Raw genomic sequence first — 14,177 nt, 5'->3', positions numbered from 1 at the left:
GGCTACAGGGGTGCCCCCCCACATGGGTAATTTTTTTTTTTTTTTTTTTTTTTTTTTTTTTTTGAGACGGAGTCTTGCTCTGTCGCCGGGGCTGGAGTGCAGTGGCCGAATCTCAGCTCACTGCAAGCTCTGCCTCCCAGGTTTACGCCATTCTCCTGCCTCAGCCTCCCAAGTAGCTGGGACTACAGGCGCCCGCCACCTCGCCCGGCTAGTTTTTTGTATTTTTTAGTAGAGACGGGGTTTCACCGTGTTAGCCAGGATGGTCTCGATCTCCTGACCTCATGATCCGCCCGTCTCGGCCTCCCAAAGTGCTGGGATTACAGGCTTGAGCCACCGCGCCCGGCCGCAGTAGTCTTTCTTGATGGTACTGTACAAATAATATTATCCTACATTTCTTACAGTAAATGAATAATTTGTAGTAAATTGGATTATTAACACATTTGTATGTAAGGAAGTTGAGTTATAATATGGAATGAATTACCATTATGCTTTGAGGAAGTTTGAGTAAATTGTAGGAGAGTTTTAGTGATATTCTAAGATACAAAAATAGGTTTAATTACATTAAATTTAAGAGCAGTGCATAAGATTGCTATAAGAAAAGAAAGTCATATCCATAAGAGGAATATATAAATTAGCAAAGGAAAACTATTCCATGTGATATAGTATAATACCAAATATTTTATTTTAAATAGTGAACTCTAAATAAAATAAGTAGGTGCAATGTAATGGTTGACTTGAAGGTAGATTTCATTACTGAAGGTGTGTCAAATTGGTAACCAAGTGATTGAGAACAGTAACCAACCAAGAATGATTGCCATCATCTCACTGACCTGAATCTTTTATTTTGCCCTGTAATAACTGGTTAAGAACTAAAGATCGCTTAAGAGTAAAAATAAGTGTTCTTACTTCACATAATCTATTGAGATTTGAAATTTTTATTTGTGTGGAATTTAAATACTGATATGATTATCTGAAATTGTTTCTTGGTCAAATACACCAGGGAATTGATGCTGTGTTTAAATAGGTGATTTTTATAATCCTCAGCTGTACATTAGAGAGTTGACATTTGAAAGTGAGAGAAAGCAAGTAGCTTTACAAGGTAGGGCTTTAGGGAAATGAGGCAGAGTTTTCCAGGAAGCAATGATTAGAAAACATTTTGTTTACCTCTAAACCCATTAAGGTTTATATAATACTTTACTTCACAGCTACAGAAATAGCATATTGGTCGTCATAAGAAAAGGGGCATTTGGTATTTCTTCTAAGTAAACCAATCAAGACACAATTCTAAGAAGTCATGGTTTGTGAAGCTTTTTAAATGTAGCTATTAACATGTGCAATAATAACAGCATATGTAGCATACCTAGTGTATGGAAAGTAGAGGATGATTTACTCTGTCTTTAAAGCTTGAACTTTAATAAGCGTCATTAGAGAGGACGAAAACTTGCTCTACTCAGCATCCAACTTTGTTTTTTCAAAGAATAACCACGCTAGCTTAAAGCAGATGAGGTATAAAATCAGACAACATAGCAGAAAATACTATATAAACAGTAACACAAGAAGAGTGGCATTGAATTGGCATGCAGAAACTGGCTAACAAAGTCTCGATGATTGGGAAATTAAAGGCCTACCAATACAAATCATAGGAGGGAATAGGAATAGGGAATAACAGAACTTCGTTTTAGTCATAAAAATATTATTTTATTAATTATTTAATTTTGCTGTAAGAAAATGTATTTACATAACCAAGTTATTGTTTGCAAGTAGAGGAGAGAGAGAGAAAATTACAGCATTTAATACCCCTTTTGTTTTTCTAAAGTCGCAAAGGATTAAAAAACATTAAGCATTTGGCAAAGAGAGATATTGGAGCCAAGTAAATAACACATTTTAAATCTACATTCTTTTGTCCAGAAAAAAATAGGTGAGAGAAGCATAATGCCTTATTGGATGGTTCCAGAACAGTGATTATCTATATCTTATTTTGCATTTCTTAACACCAGGCATTGCACTACATTTTCTATCAAATGCAAAAACTAATTGGAAGCAGCCAGGCACAGTGGCTCACGCTTGCAATTCCAGCACTTTGGGAGGCCGAGGCAGGCAGATCACCTAAGGTCAGGAGTTTGAGACTAGCCTGGCCAACATGGTGAAACCCCTGTCTCTACTAAAAATACAAAAATTAGCCTGGCATGGTGGTGGGTGCCTGTAATCCCAGCTACTAGGGAGGCTGAGGCAGGAGAATCGCATGAACCCAGGAGGTGGAGGTTGCAGTGAGCTGAGATAATACCACTGCACTCCAGCCTGGGCAAGAAGAGAAAAACTCTATCTCAAAAAACAACAACAAAACTAATTGGAAACAGTTTCAGTCCTCAGTGTTTGTATAATTATGTAGAAGATGTAAAACAGGTCAAAGAAAAATAACATAGAATCTGATCAGTGAATGAGATACTACAAATATTTTATGTCATTCTAACTTGGGTAAGGCAACCAGAAATATTTTACAGGATGAAAAGACATTCAAATTAAGCTTTGAATTGAGGCTAGGATTTCAAGCATTAGACATGAGGAAGGGGCAAATAACAATCAGAATGGAAATCAGAGTATTACCAATATTTCTGTAAACATAGCTTAGAGTCAGGAGAGGCCTTGCATTTCAGACCAACACTTGGCCTGTGTTCAATAAGCAAACAAGAGCTAGTAGCATGGAGACCGGGTGTGGTGGCTCTCGCCTGTAATCCCAGCACTTTAGGCTTTGGGAGATGGAGGCAGGCAGATCATCTGATGTCAGTGGTTCAAGACTAGCCAGGCCAACATGATGAAACTCCATCTCTACCAAAAATATAAAAATTAGTTGAGTGTGCTGACACATGTTTGTAATTCCAGCTACTCCGGAAGCTGAGGCAGGAGAATTGCTTGAACTTGGGAAATGAGGGGTGCAGTGAGTTGAGATCACGCCACTGCAGTTCAGCCTGAGCAACAGAGCAAGACTAGGTCTCAAATAATAATAATAATAATCATCATCATCATAAATAAGAGGTAGCGATTGATAAGTGAAACTCATTTCTATGATCAGGACTCAAGTTCATAATATTTGGTCACTTATTGAATGTGGGCAAAATAAAGGGATTGGAATATAAAGAAGGGATAAAGGTGACTGTGAATTTTGAGTCCATTGCTTGGGCACTAAGATGGTAAAACAAATTGTGTTCAGAATACAGGGTGATGGATTTTATTGCCAAGAAATATTTGTTGTTACTCATGGCTATATCTCTAGTCTATACTAAAATATACCTATGAATACATAATGTATAAAGCAATATCCTGTTGCAAAATAGTGTAGCATTGAAGATGTTAATATTGTAATTATGTTGTTTTATTTTATTCACTAATTTTTATTATTTTGCTTTATTTTACATACAAACTCATTTTATATAACAAATAATATTTAACATTTGAAAGTGAGATATTAATATTTTCACCTCTCTTTATTCTATTCCTAGGAGTAATATGAAAATTAACTAAGAAGTAATGAAATAACTGCTATGTATCTTTCTACATAAATGAGTGCAATAACAGATCCCTAGAGTGTATGTGATAAGCAAGGAAACCTGGATGCTTTGGTTACAGTATTCTAGTAGATTAACGTCTGGCAAATGGAATGCACACAGTAAAATTTTAGCTGTTATCTGGCCTACAAGACAGTATATGTTTTTGCAGATAATCATATCTGCCCTAATTTATATAAAATTGCTTTCTGGAATATTTCAATTAACTTTCTATACAATGCTTGTGAATATGTACATATTTAAAATACCGTTTGATTTTACTAACATAGTATGGCATCAGTTAATATCTACCCAATAGTTAAGTATGATTAATAATGTTTACCTTTAAATCATATGTAGGGTATTTCACAGCATTCATTTTGTTGATTCACATATTCTGTTAATATTTTGAAATACATTACTACTACCAAAGTTAATGCAAAATATATGCATTAATTCATATAACTAGATATACATACACAATACAAAAAAGGGAACTCATTTCATTAATATTAGATTTCTTTTTGTTCTCTGCCTCTTGAAACAATAAAACTCTTGGTATTTCTAGAGCAACAGATTAGCCAATTTTCTAGACTTTTTATCTCAAACACAAATTGATAATGTTTACCTTTTAGTTGGTCGACTGTATAATTAATTATTACAACAATAAAAGTATTGTGATTCTTCTACAGAAACATATTTGATAAATCTGAAAGATATTACTGAATCATAATGTATTTATTGCACACCGTACATGAGGTACAAAGAGAAAACCATATCAAGGAAAAGTGTTATATATTGGATAGTTACAACATGTTAAACTAATGTTAAGGGTAAAATAAAGTTGGAGAAGTTATCATGAAAAAACAGCATAAAAACATAGCTTTTTCTTTTTTCATGGCAATGAGAAAACGTGGCTCAGAACATGTAGATGATTCCTTATGTAGAAGCCTGGGATATCTATAAATTATAACTAATGTTTGATAAAAAAGCTCGAATACATAAACATACATAACAAATAGGGGAAAGACGGATAATATGGAGACTGATTTTTAATGAGGGCTTTATTTAGAAGTCATTTTAAATAAAGTAAGATGTGAATTGTTTTGAAAAATATGCAGATTTAAATGAGAAAACCATTCTTGTTATAATGTAGCCCTGATGCAGAAATAAAATGAGACAATTCAAAAAGAGTTTTACGAATTGATCTTATTGAGAACAGTTGTTTCTAAAGCTGTGAGATTATCAAAATCACTTGCAATAATATTTAGATAATATTTAGAATGATGATTCCCAGGCACTAAACCAAATCTGCTAAATAGCAATCCCCAGTGTTGGGTGGAAGAAAATTGAGTGTGGAAGAATGGGTTGTTTAATATTGTGTAGTTACTGAGATTATTTCATTTAACCGAATGAGTAAGTTACAAAATGTTGGTAGAAAAAATTACAATATAAACTTTTTATCATACACAAATAATTCTGATTAAAATGTATATAACTTGTGGAGAAGTGAATATAAGTGAAGGGAATATAATTGACCTATCATTAATATAAAGTTATTATATTTTGGTTTGTGCAAAAGTAATTGCGGTTTGGGCCATTAAAAGTAGTGGCAAAAACCTCAATTATTTTGCACCAACCTAATAACTGCATGGTTGAATGATAGCGAATGGTAATACAGTATATTTAGTTACTGAAATAAATGAAATAAAGAGATGGCAAACATCTTGGCATTAATATCAGCAAAATATTGTACCTAGTTAGCTCAGGAGAAAGAGAAAATTTTTTAAATGATGTTAAGATAATTTTTTTCTATAATTTTAATTTATTTCTTTTAAATTGATAAATAAAAATTGTATATATTTATGGTGTACGACTTGATGTTTTGATATATGTAGACAGTGTGGAATTACTAAATCAGGCTAATTCACAATTCACATTCCCATCACCTCATGTACTTATCTTTTCTTTTTTTTTTTTTTGAGACGGAGTCTTGCTCTGTCGCCCAGGCTGGAGTTCAGTGGCGCGATCTCGGCTCACTGCAAGCTCCACCTCTGGGGTTCACGCCATTCTCCTGCCTCAACCTCCCGAGTAGCTGGGATAACAGGCGCCCGCCACCACGCCCAGCTAATTTTTTTTTTTTTTTTTTTTTTTTTTTGTATTTTTTACTAGAGATGGGGTTTCACCGTGCTAGCCAGTATGGTCTCGATCTCCTGACCTCCTGACGCGCCCACCTCGGCCTCCCAAAGTACTGGGATTACAGGCGTGAGCCACCGCGTCTGGCCTGTACTTATCATTTTTAAGGTGAGAATAATTAAGCTGTATTATAAGCAATGTATCAGGTATCTAATACATTGTTATTAAAAATAACTATCATATAAAATAGATGATAATATATTTCTTTTACCTAACATGTTGTATCCTTTGATCTACGTGTCCCCAATCCTCTCCCCCCAACTCCTGATAACCATCATTCAGCCTTAAAGAAGAAGGAATTTCTGTCATTTACCACAGCATAGATGAACGTGGAGGACATTATGTTAAGTAAAATAAGCCAGGCACAGAAAGACAAATACCACATAATCTCACTTATCTGCAAAATCTGAAAAAGTCAAACTCATAAAAACACAGAATAGAATAACGGTAGCATCAGTGAACTAGAAATTTCCACATAATTAAAAAAATTAGTAAGAAAGAAAGAAAATGTTAGGCAGAGAAAGGGCCGTGGTTTAAATCAACCCTTCATATATAATTCTGTAATCAGTAATAAAATGTTCGAGAAACAACATTCAATACTCCACATCAGTGATGTGGAGTAATGAAGAATAATGGAATAAAATGTTTTTGTGAGCTGGGGTAAAGAATTTGGCAAATGTATCTGTTGAGTGGTCATCTAAAATGGTGATAATAGATGCTGTGGTAAAAGACATCACAAGTTAACGTGTGTAAAGACATTAATCCATATAGTAAGTTCAATAATAAGTGAGGGGATGGTGATTGAAAAGTCAGTAATTGAAAGTGAGAAGGGATGGTAATAGTATAGCCATAGAGTATGGAGTCCTTTTAGATGAAACTCAAGCTTGTAAATTAAGAAGGAAATCTAATGTTCAGGATACAGAAAAGGAGAGCAAGATGGTTCCATTTCTTGGACCTAAGGTGTGGGTGATGGGGGAGTTAAATAACTCTCTGCTTAAAAAAGTTCTACGTTTTACAGTGTTGTCATGGATATTTTATCTAATTTCCTTCTATTAAATGGATATTTATTCATTTATATTTATTTATTAAATGGATATTTTGTTCTATTAAAGCTTCTACCTTTATCAAAGCACAGTCTATTCTTTTTTTATTCTGGAACCTGGTCATCTTTTATCTTCTCAAGGATCAATCTCTTAAATATCATTTTTATATTTTACTTTAAATATCTCATCTAAACATTAGATAAAGACAAGAAGAAACTTAAAGGAAGATTATGGAAATGGTTTAAGACATGAGGAATCTTACTAACCATAATGTAATGTTATACAGAGCTGTGAAGATGGGGGAATTCTGTGACATTAGTAATTACACAGCAATATGGGCATGGAAATCTTGGTCATAGTGGTAGTATGGGAGGATCGGCTTCTTTTTTTTTTTTTTTTTTTTTTTTTTGAGACGGAGTCTCGCTCTGTTGCCCAGGCTGGAGTGCAGTGGCGCGATCTCAGCTCACTGCAAGCTCCGCCTCCCGGGTTTACGCCATTCTCCTGCCTCAGCCTCCCAAGTAGCTGGGACTACAGGCGCCCGCCACCATGCCTGGCTAATTTTTTGTATTTTTTAGTAGAGACGGGGTTTCACCGTGTTAGCCAGGATGGTCTCGATCTCCTGACCTCGTGATCCACCCGTCTCGGCCTCCCAAAGTGCTGGGATTACAGGCTTGAGCCATCGCGCCTGGCCAGGATTGACTTTTTAAGGTGTTGGAAACAAACATAAATATTAAGCCTAATGGGAATAAAGTTTCTTCTATAAGAAGAAGCATGCCAATTTGTTCAAATTAAACTGGGAACCCGGCTTGGATTAAGTATTGTCTCGAACTACGTGGGAGAGAATGGTGCAGAGTTTATGTGTGTATGTGTACATGCATATGTGTGATGTGTGCAATTTTCTGCATGTTTGGACAAATTACTAACCTCTTTGGCTCTAATAAGTAATGTAATAGGACTAGAAAAATATAAAAATCACAGTTCTACTAATTTAATTTTCTCAATTATATTTTAAAAAGGATATCAACTAGCAGCCTATCTCTTTACTTATATGAACAGATTAAAAAAAAAAAAATCACAAAAAAACCCTACACAAAAAGAGGAAAGATTAATCAGTAAGAGCCATAATTGCAAAAAGTCTTAAATGTTAATGAATTTCATAAAATATTTATGAGTCAGATTCAAAAGGCATGCAGATTAAGACTAGAGGTCACAAAAGCCAATTAAGTAATTAAGAAATATTGCTGCAGAATACATTAAATAGTGTACCAAATGTTTTTATCATCAAAATGGTCCTCATAAAAAGTATGTGATTTGGGTTATAAATATTAATTACTTTTATACAAATATAATAAAAATTTAAAAGTAGGAGAAAAGTCTGCCTACTTTTAAATTAGAAACAAATATTTGATTTTCAAGAAATTCAGTGAGTTTAAAAAATAAACAGGACATACTAGGAAATGAATAAATGCCAGTACCTAAGTCAAATATAAATAGAAAATTAATATATAAAAATATTATTCCTTCCTGTCCTTAATTTTCTTTTGTAGAATATACATTTCCTTTTTGGAAAATAAATCACAGCTTTATATTCTGTGATTTTGCCCTGTGCCCATAGCACGTTCTAGAATTGCCAGGCCCTCCCAATTTCAATGAAAAAATATGTGCAAAATCACATTTGTTTTTCTGATAGTGTTACTTCTCATACCCCCAAAAGGAATGTATTAGTAACTGGGAATGCTATACATACAAATTAAATAAAACAATGAATAAATTTTGCTTTAGATGTATAAAGTATGAATATTAGATCAATAGTGGTAGATATGGAGTATCCATATATCTGCAACTTTATACAACAATTTGCATAACTTTTGCAAACATTAAAGTCTTTTCAAATAAGGGGATGCAAATTATTATCTATCTAATCATATTTCACAGGTTACGATAATTCCTTAAGAAATTGGCTTATGACTGTTACCCAGTAGTCTATAATATATTATAGATAATTTATTATTGAAGAAGTTTCAGGTACGTTTAAATTTTCTAATTCTGCACATTTGTCTGTATATCTTATATGCTGGTTTAGTTACACATCACTCATATGTAGTTAATTCTCTTTTTTATTTCTCAGTGTTTGCCATACATGTGTAGAAGCAGAGCAAATACTTTTCAGCTAATGATCATTATGTCAATTGTTCAGCTACTGGTACTTAAACAGCAGTACATCATTATGCATATTAAGTCACGCATTGTTATATCTGTTAGGATTGTAAAGCTGAAAATTTACTATAAAACAACTAAAAAGTAGTTTGGCAATAAGGTAGTCGTTTACTCAAGTAACAAGTTTTATGGAAATAGGGTCAAGTCCAAGTTTGTATAACTTAGAGAAACAGCAAAATTTCAACCTTCTTTCTTTATCACTTTGCTGTGCAATCCTCAGAATGCCCTTCCAGTCTATTTTTAGTATGGTAGCATGTACATTTGGGGCATAGTGAAAATATGAAAATATTTAAGAAAGAGAAGATGATATTCTTAGTAAGTTCTACTTTTTTATTGGCAAAGAAATAAGTAATTTTCTAGGACTCTTCCAGTAGACTTTCAGGATTTTAGCAAGAAGGGTCACTGACGTGGGGAGAAAAATAAAGTAGCAAAGGAATAGAATAATCATCATTTTCCTAAGCAATGTTGATTTTAAAAAGGGTCTTTCCTCTATTTTTTATTTGTGATCCTCATATCTCTTTAAAACAGAGATGTGATTTACACAGCCACTGACAATGAACTTTCACGAAAAATCATAGCTATGTCAACAAGGACAGGATGTAGGGATAGAATAGAAAAGCAACCACATTGGGTCATTAAAAATAAACTATGTGTTTGTTATTGTTGTTTTTTAAAGGTTCACTATTTTGGCTAGTATGGTCTAACCCACCTTGGCAGTTATCCCACTTACTTGCTTCTTACATTCTAAGAAACACTGTTTGATCACAGTTCGTGGAGGTTCTGGGTGATGTTCATTGCCTGATTCTTCACAGATTTTTACTTTGTTGGGTTCTAAATTGGAGAAAATGTTATAGCCTTCTATATCCCTACCAAATTTAGAATTGAGGTCAAAATTACACTTACTTCCTAGCAATTTGTATCAGAAAAGATTCAAAATTGAAGGGTCTTCCTCAAGAAGAAGAGAGGCTTGTTGAACCTACCCACTCCATGATGGGAAAAAATGAATAGGAAAATCACTTCATTTTCATCATCATCAAGTATTGTTTATGATCCAGCAGGACACAATGACCTTTGGTGTTGAGAAGAACAATTCATAAATTGTAGACCATCTAAAAAAAACACTCCTTTTAGAAATGTGACAAGCTGATACTGTTTTCTCATCATTTTCACCAACTGTATCTACCACTTATCTTTGTGAAGATTTTATGATGAGCAGATTGGTGAGAGGTACTGAATAATGCTACTAGAGCATTGCTCCATCCTGAGTAGTAATGAGATAGATCTTTATGTAAACATGAGAACAAAGCAAAATTATTCATCATCATAACTGATATTCATTTTTACTTGCTATTTTCAACCAGCTAATTGAAATTAATTTTATATTGCTTCCAAAATGCCCCATTCATGCCATTTGTTCTTTTACATTTATTTGTTATTTATGAACACATTATAAAAACAGATTTCTTAAGCTATAATTTAAAGTGTACAATTTTGTATTTTTGGCATATGTGTAAAACTATAAAATTATTTCCACCATCAAGATAAAGCACATATCCATTGTTCCCAAAAGCTATGACTTGTGTTCGATTTTTTTTTCTAATTTGATTGTGTCCATAGGGCCATTTGTTTTCTACCCTACAACACCTTAACTCATTACTGTTAAATATCTTTCCAAGTTTTACTGAGTCTCAGAATCCTTCTGCAAAATATGCCACCCCTGTACATAGCAGCTATTCATTTGCTAAAAGTGCATTAAACTAAGGTAGTTGATTCTCATTATTCACAACAGTAATGATCTATAATAATGTTCTATATAGTCACCACAAACACTTAAATAAGGAATACTAAACTCTTGCTACTTGAGGAAATATATGCACATGTATATACATACATATATTTAAATATCTCACATAGATTATAACCTTGTCGTAAAAACAACCCTTCCCTGTAGAGTCTAATGTGTCTATTTGAAAAAAGAGAAATGAACACAATTTCAGTTAGATAAGAGACATAAATTCAAGCAATCGTTTGCAAAATATGATGACTATAGTTAATAACATATTGAAACCTTGAAAAAATGCCAAGACAGGACGGGTGAGGTGGCTCATGTCTGTAATCCCAGCACTTAGGAGAGTCAAGGCAGATGGATAACTTGAGGTCAGGAGTTCCAGACCAGCCTGGCCAATATGGTGAAACCTCATCTCTACTAAAAATACAAAAATTAGTCAGGCGTGATGGTGCATGTCTGTATCCCAGCTACCCAGGAGGCTGAGGCATGAGACTCACTTGACCCTGGGAGGTGGAAGTTGCAATGAGCTGAGATCACGCCATTGCCCTTCAGTCTGGGCGACAGAAAAAGACTCTGTCTAAAAAAATTTTTAAAAAACTAAAAAAGAAAATATGCTAAGACAATTACACAAAATGTTTCCCCCAAAAAATGATAACCACGTAGGGTAATGCATATGTTAATTAGTTAGTCATTCCACAATGTGTATGTACTTCAAAATATCATGTTGTACATAAATACATACAATTTTATCCATGTATTAAAATATTTTTAAAGAGATATGAGGATCACAAATTGTAGTGAGTAAGTGAATACACAAATATTACTTCACAAATAAGGAGGATAGACTGTGGTGTATTGAGGGGTCTATAAAATGCCACTAATAAAAAGCCATGTTTTAAGTAAAATGGCCCACACCCATGGCAACAACCCTATTTATATAACAACCGCTATACCACTTTCCATCTCTAGGATGATTACATTGCATCTCTTAGTGTATTACAGCCATCCATGTTGATCTTGAGTTTGTCACAGTCTTCACATTTTATGATTGACATTATTGAGGCCAGACCCATTGCTAAGTATAGTGCCTAACCTAGAGCCTGCTTTTGTCCTTTATTGTAACAATTTACGATTAAGCCCGTGGATTACACAAGATGGTGGTAAGATGATGATGATGATGATGATGCTGATGTCATTTTTTAAAAGCATAGCAAATTAAATATTGATTACATTCTAGAATAGAAGCAAATGTCTCTTGGATAATTTCCTAATTAAATTAATTTTATGTGGCCACGTGAAAATTAATAGATACTTTTTTATTCAATATATTTTCTTGAACTGTATATAAGCAAATTGTACAAAATTAATGAGTCCATGCTACTAAATTCATAGAAGTTTTTCTATAGATTTCAGATCACCCTAAGGCTGTGGAAAAGAAAAGCTAATCACTTATATGAAATCATATTTTTGATATAAATTGATATAATGTTTTTCTGCTTTATTAGACAGGAAAGTCATGGGACATTCCTATTTCTAAATAGAAATTATGAGATAATAACTACATTTAACTTAGTATATTTCAGCGTGAACCCCATTGTCATTTGTACCACAAGCTATTATGACAACAAAAACAACCACCACAAAGGTGCAAAAGCCTCCTTGTATATTTAGATAGTCCTGGGAGACTGGTGCCTTTCGTTGAGAACCACCATTCTAGACAAATTTATTTTTTACTTTTCTGTTCTTATATTTCTTGATCTCCCATCAGTACTGACAGAGTAAAATATGCATTTTTTTGTAACTTTTCTCTGTCTCTCAGGAAATTGCATGTATTATTTCTCTTTTAATTTTCTTCTAACTCCCAATCATGGAATAACCTAAGGCCCTATTCTGTTCCTTTTGTTCTTCATCTAAACAGTGTTCTTAATTGATTTATTCTGTCGCATTTTAAATGGTAATTATATACTAATGATTCTTGTATTTATTTAGAGCAGAGCTTAAACTACTTCAGTAAAGAGACTGTAAAATAAAGTTGCTAAAGTGAAAGTGTATTTTTTAATCACCAAAAGCAGTTGAAACTGGATAGAGAGCTCTGATGGATAAGAAAATCCAGGTCCCAGGCAAACAAAAGGGTGCACTTTCTAACTTTTGCCATGTGGCCAGTTTTACCATGCTATCAAGGCAAAGAAATATTTAATTGAAAAAATAAAACTACAGACTAATATCTCTGTGACTGGAGATGCAAAACTTTTGAATGAAATACTAGAAGCTCAATCCAACAACATATAAAAATAATTGTGTACCATGACTATGTTAGATTTATACCAAGAATGCAAGGGTGGTTAAAAATAAGTAAATAGACAATGTAAAATACCACATTACTATAATGATGGGAAAAAAAAGAAAATCACATGTTTTTTTAATTGATGTAGAAAAAGTACTTAACAACATCTAATAAACCATCATGATAAAACAGAAAACTATGAATAAAGATGATTTATCAAATGGTAAAGAGTATTTTTGAAAAGCCAACAGTTAATATCATATTTAATGATGAAAGACTTAAAGTTTTCCCCTAACAGTCAGAAATGAGACAAGAATGCTCACTTTCACCACCACTACTCAATGTTGTACTGGAAGTTCTAAAACTGAAAATTCTTAGAGAAAACATAGAACTAAATATCCATGCCATTGCATTTGGCAATGAATTGTAAATATGATACCAACAACACAAAGAAAACAATAAAAGCACAGAAAAGTTGGGGTTCATCAATGAGATACTTTTTGGAATCAAAGACATTATCCAAAAAGCAGAAAGACAACCTACAGACCAGGGAAAATATTTTCAAGTCATATAGCTGGTAAGTCTATTCAGAATATATGTATAAAGAAATCTCACAGTCCATCAGAGTGAATAAGAAAAAGGGTATTTACATTCCAGCACTTTCACATTCTGGCACTTTGGGCATGGGCAGCCACTACCGAAGCCAAATCCCACGCCCAACAGAACAAGGCTACCTCTAAGTTCAGAAGTAGTAGCTGAACCAAAGTGTCCATGGGTCTGGTTAGATCATAGATGCATTGCATGAGGAAAGTCAAGCTATCTGGCAGTGGTGGGAAATTAGATGACAGGAATAACAAGCTGGGCTATTTACTGGGAATCATGCAAAAACTAGGAGACAAGCAAGGCTGAGTAAATTTGGGAAGGTGTGTAAATCTACGCCAAATGTTTTACCTCTTTTCATAAAGAACTGTTCATATGTCCATCAGATATCTTGCTAATACTACAAAATTGGGTCTCTATTATTGAACATCAGTGAACTTAATTGTTCTCCAGATAGTCACAGAATCTTCCGTATAGTTACATTCAGTCACAATGGCCTAAGAAGT

This window comes from Theropithecus gelada, chromosome 17 (assembly GCF_003255815.1).
Source record: "Theropithecus gelada isolate Dixy chromosome 17, Tgel_1.0, whole genome shotgun sequence".
Taxonomy (NCBI): Eukaryota; Metazoa; Chordata; class Mammalia; order Primates; family Cercopithecidae; genus Theropithecus; species Theropithecus gelada.
This window is presented reverse-complemented; position numbering follows the sequence as displayed.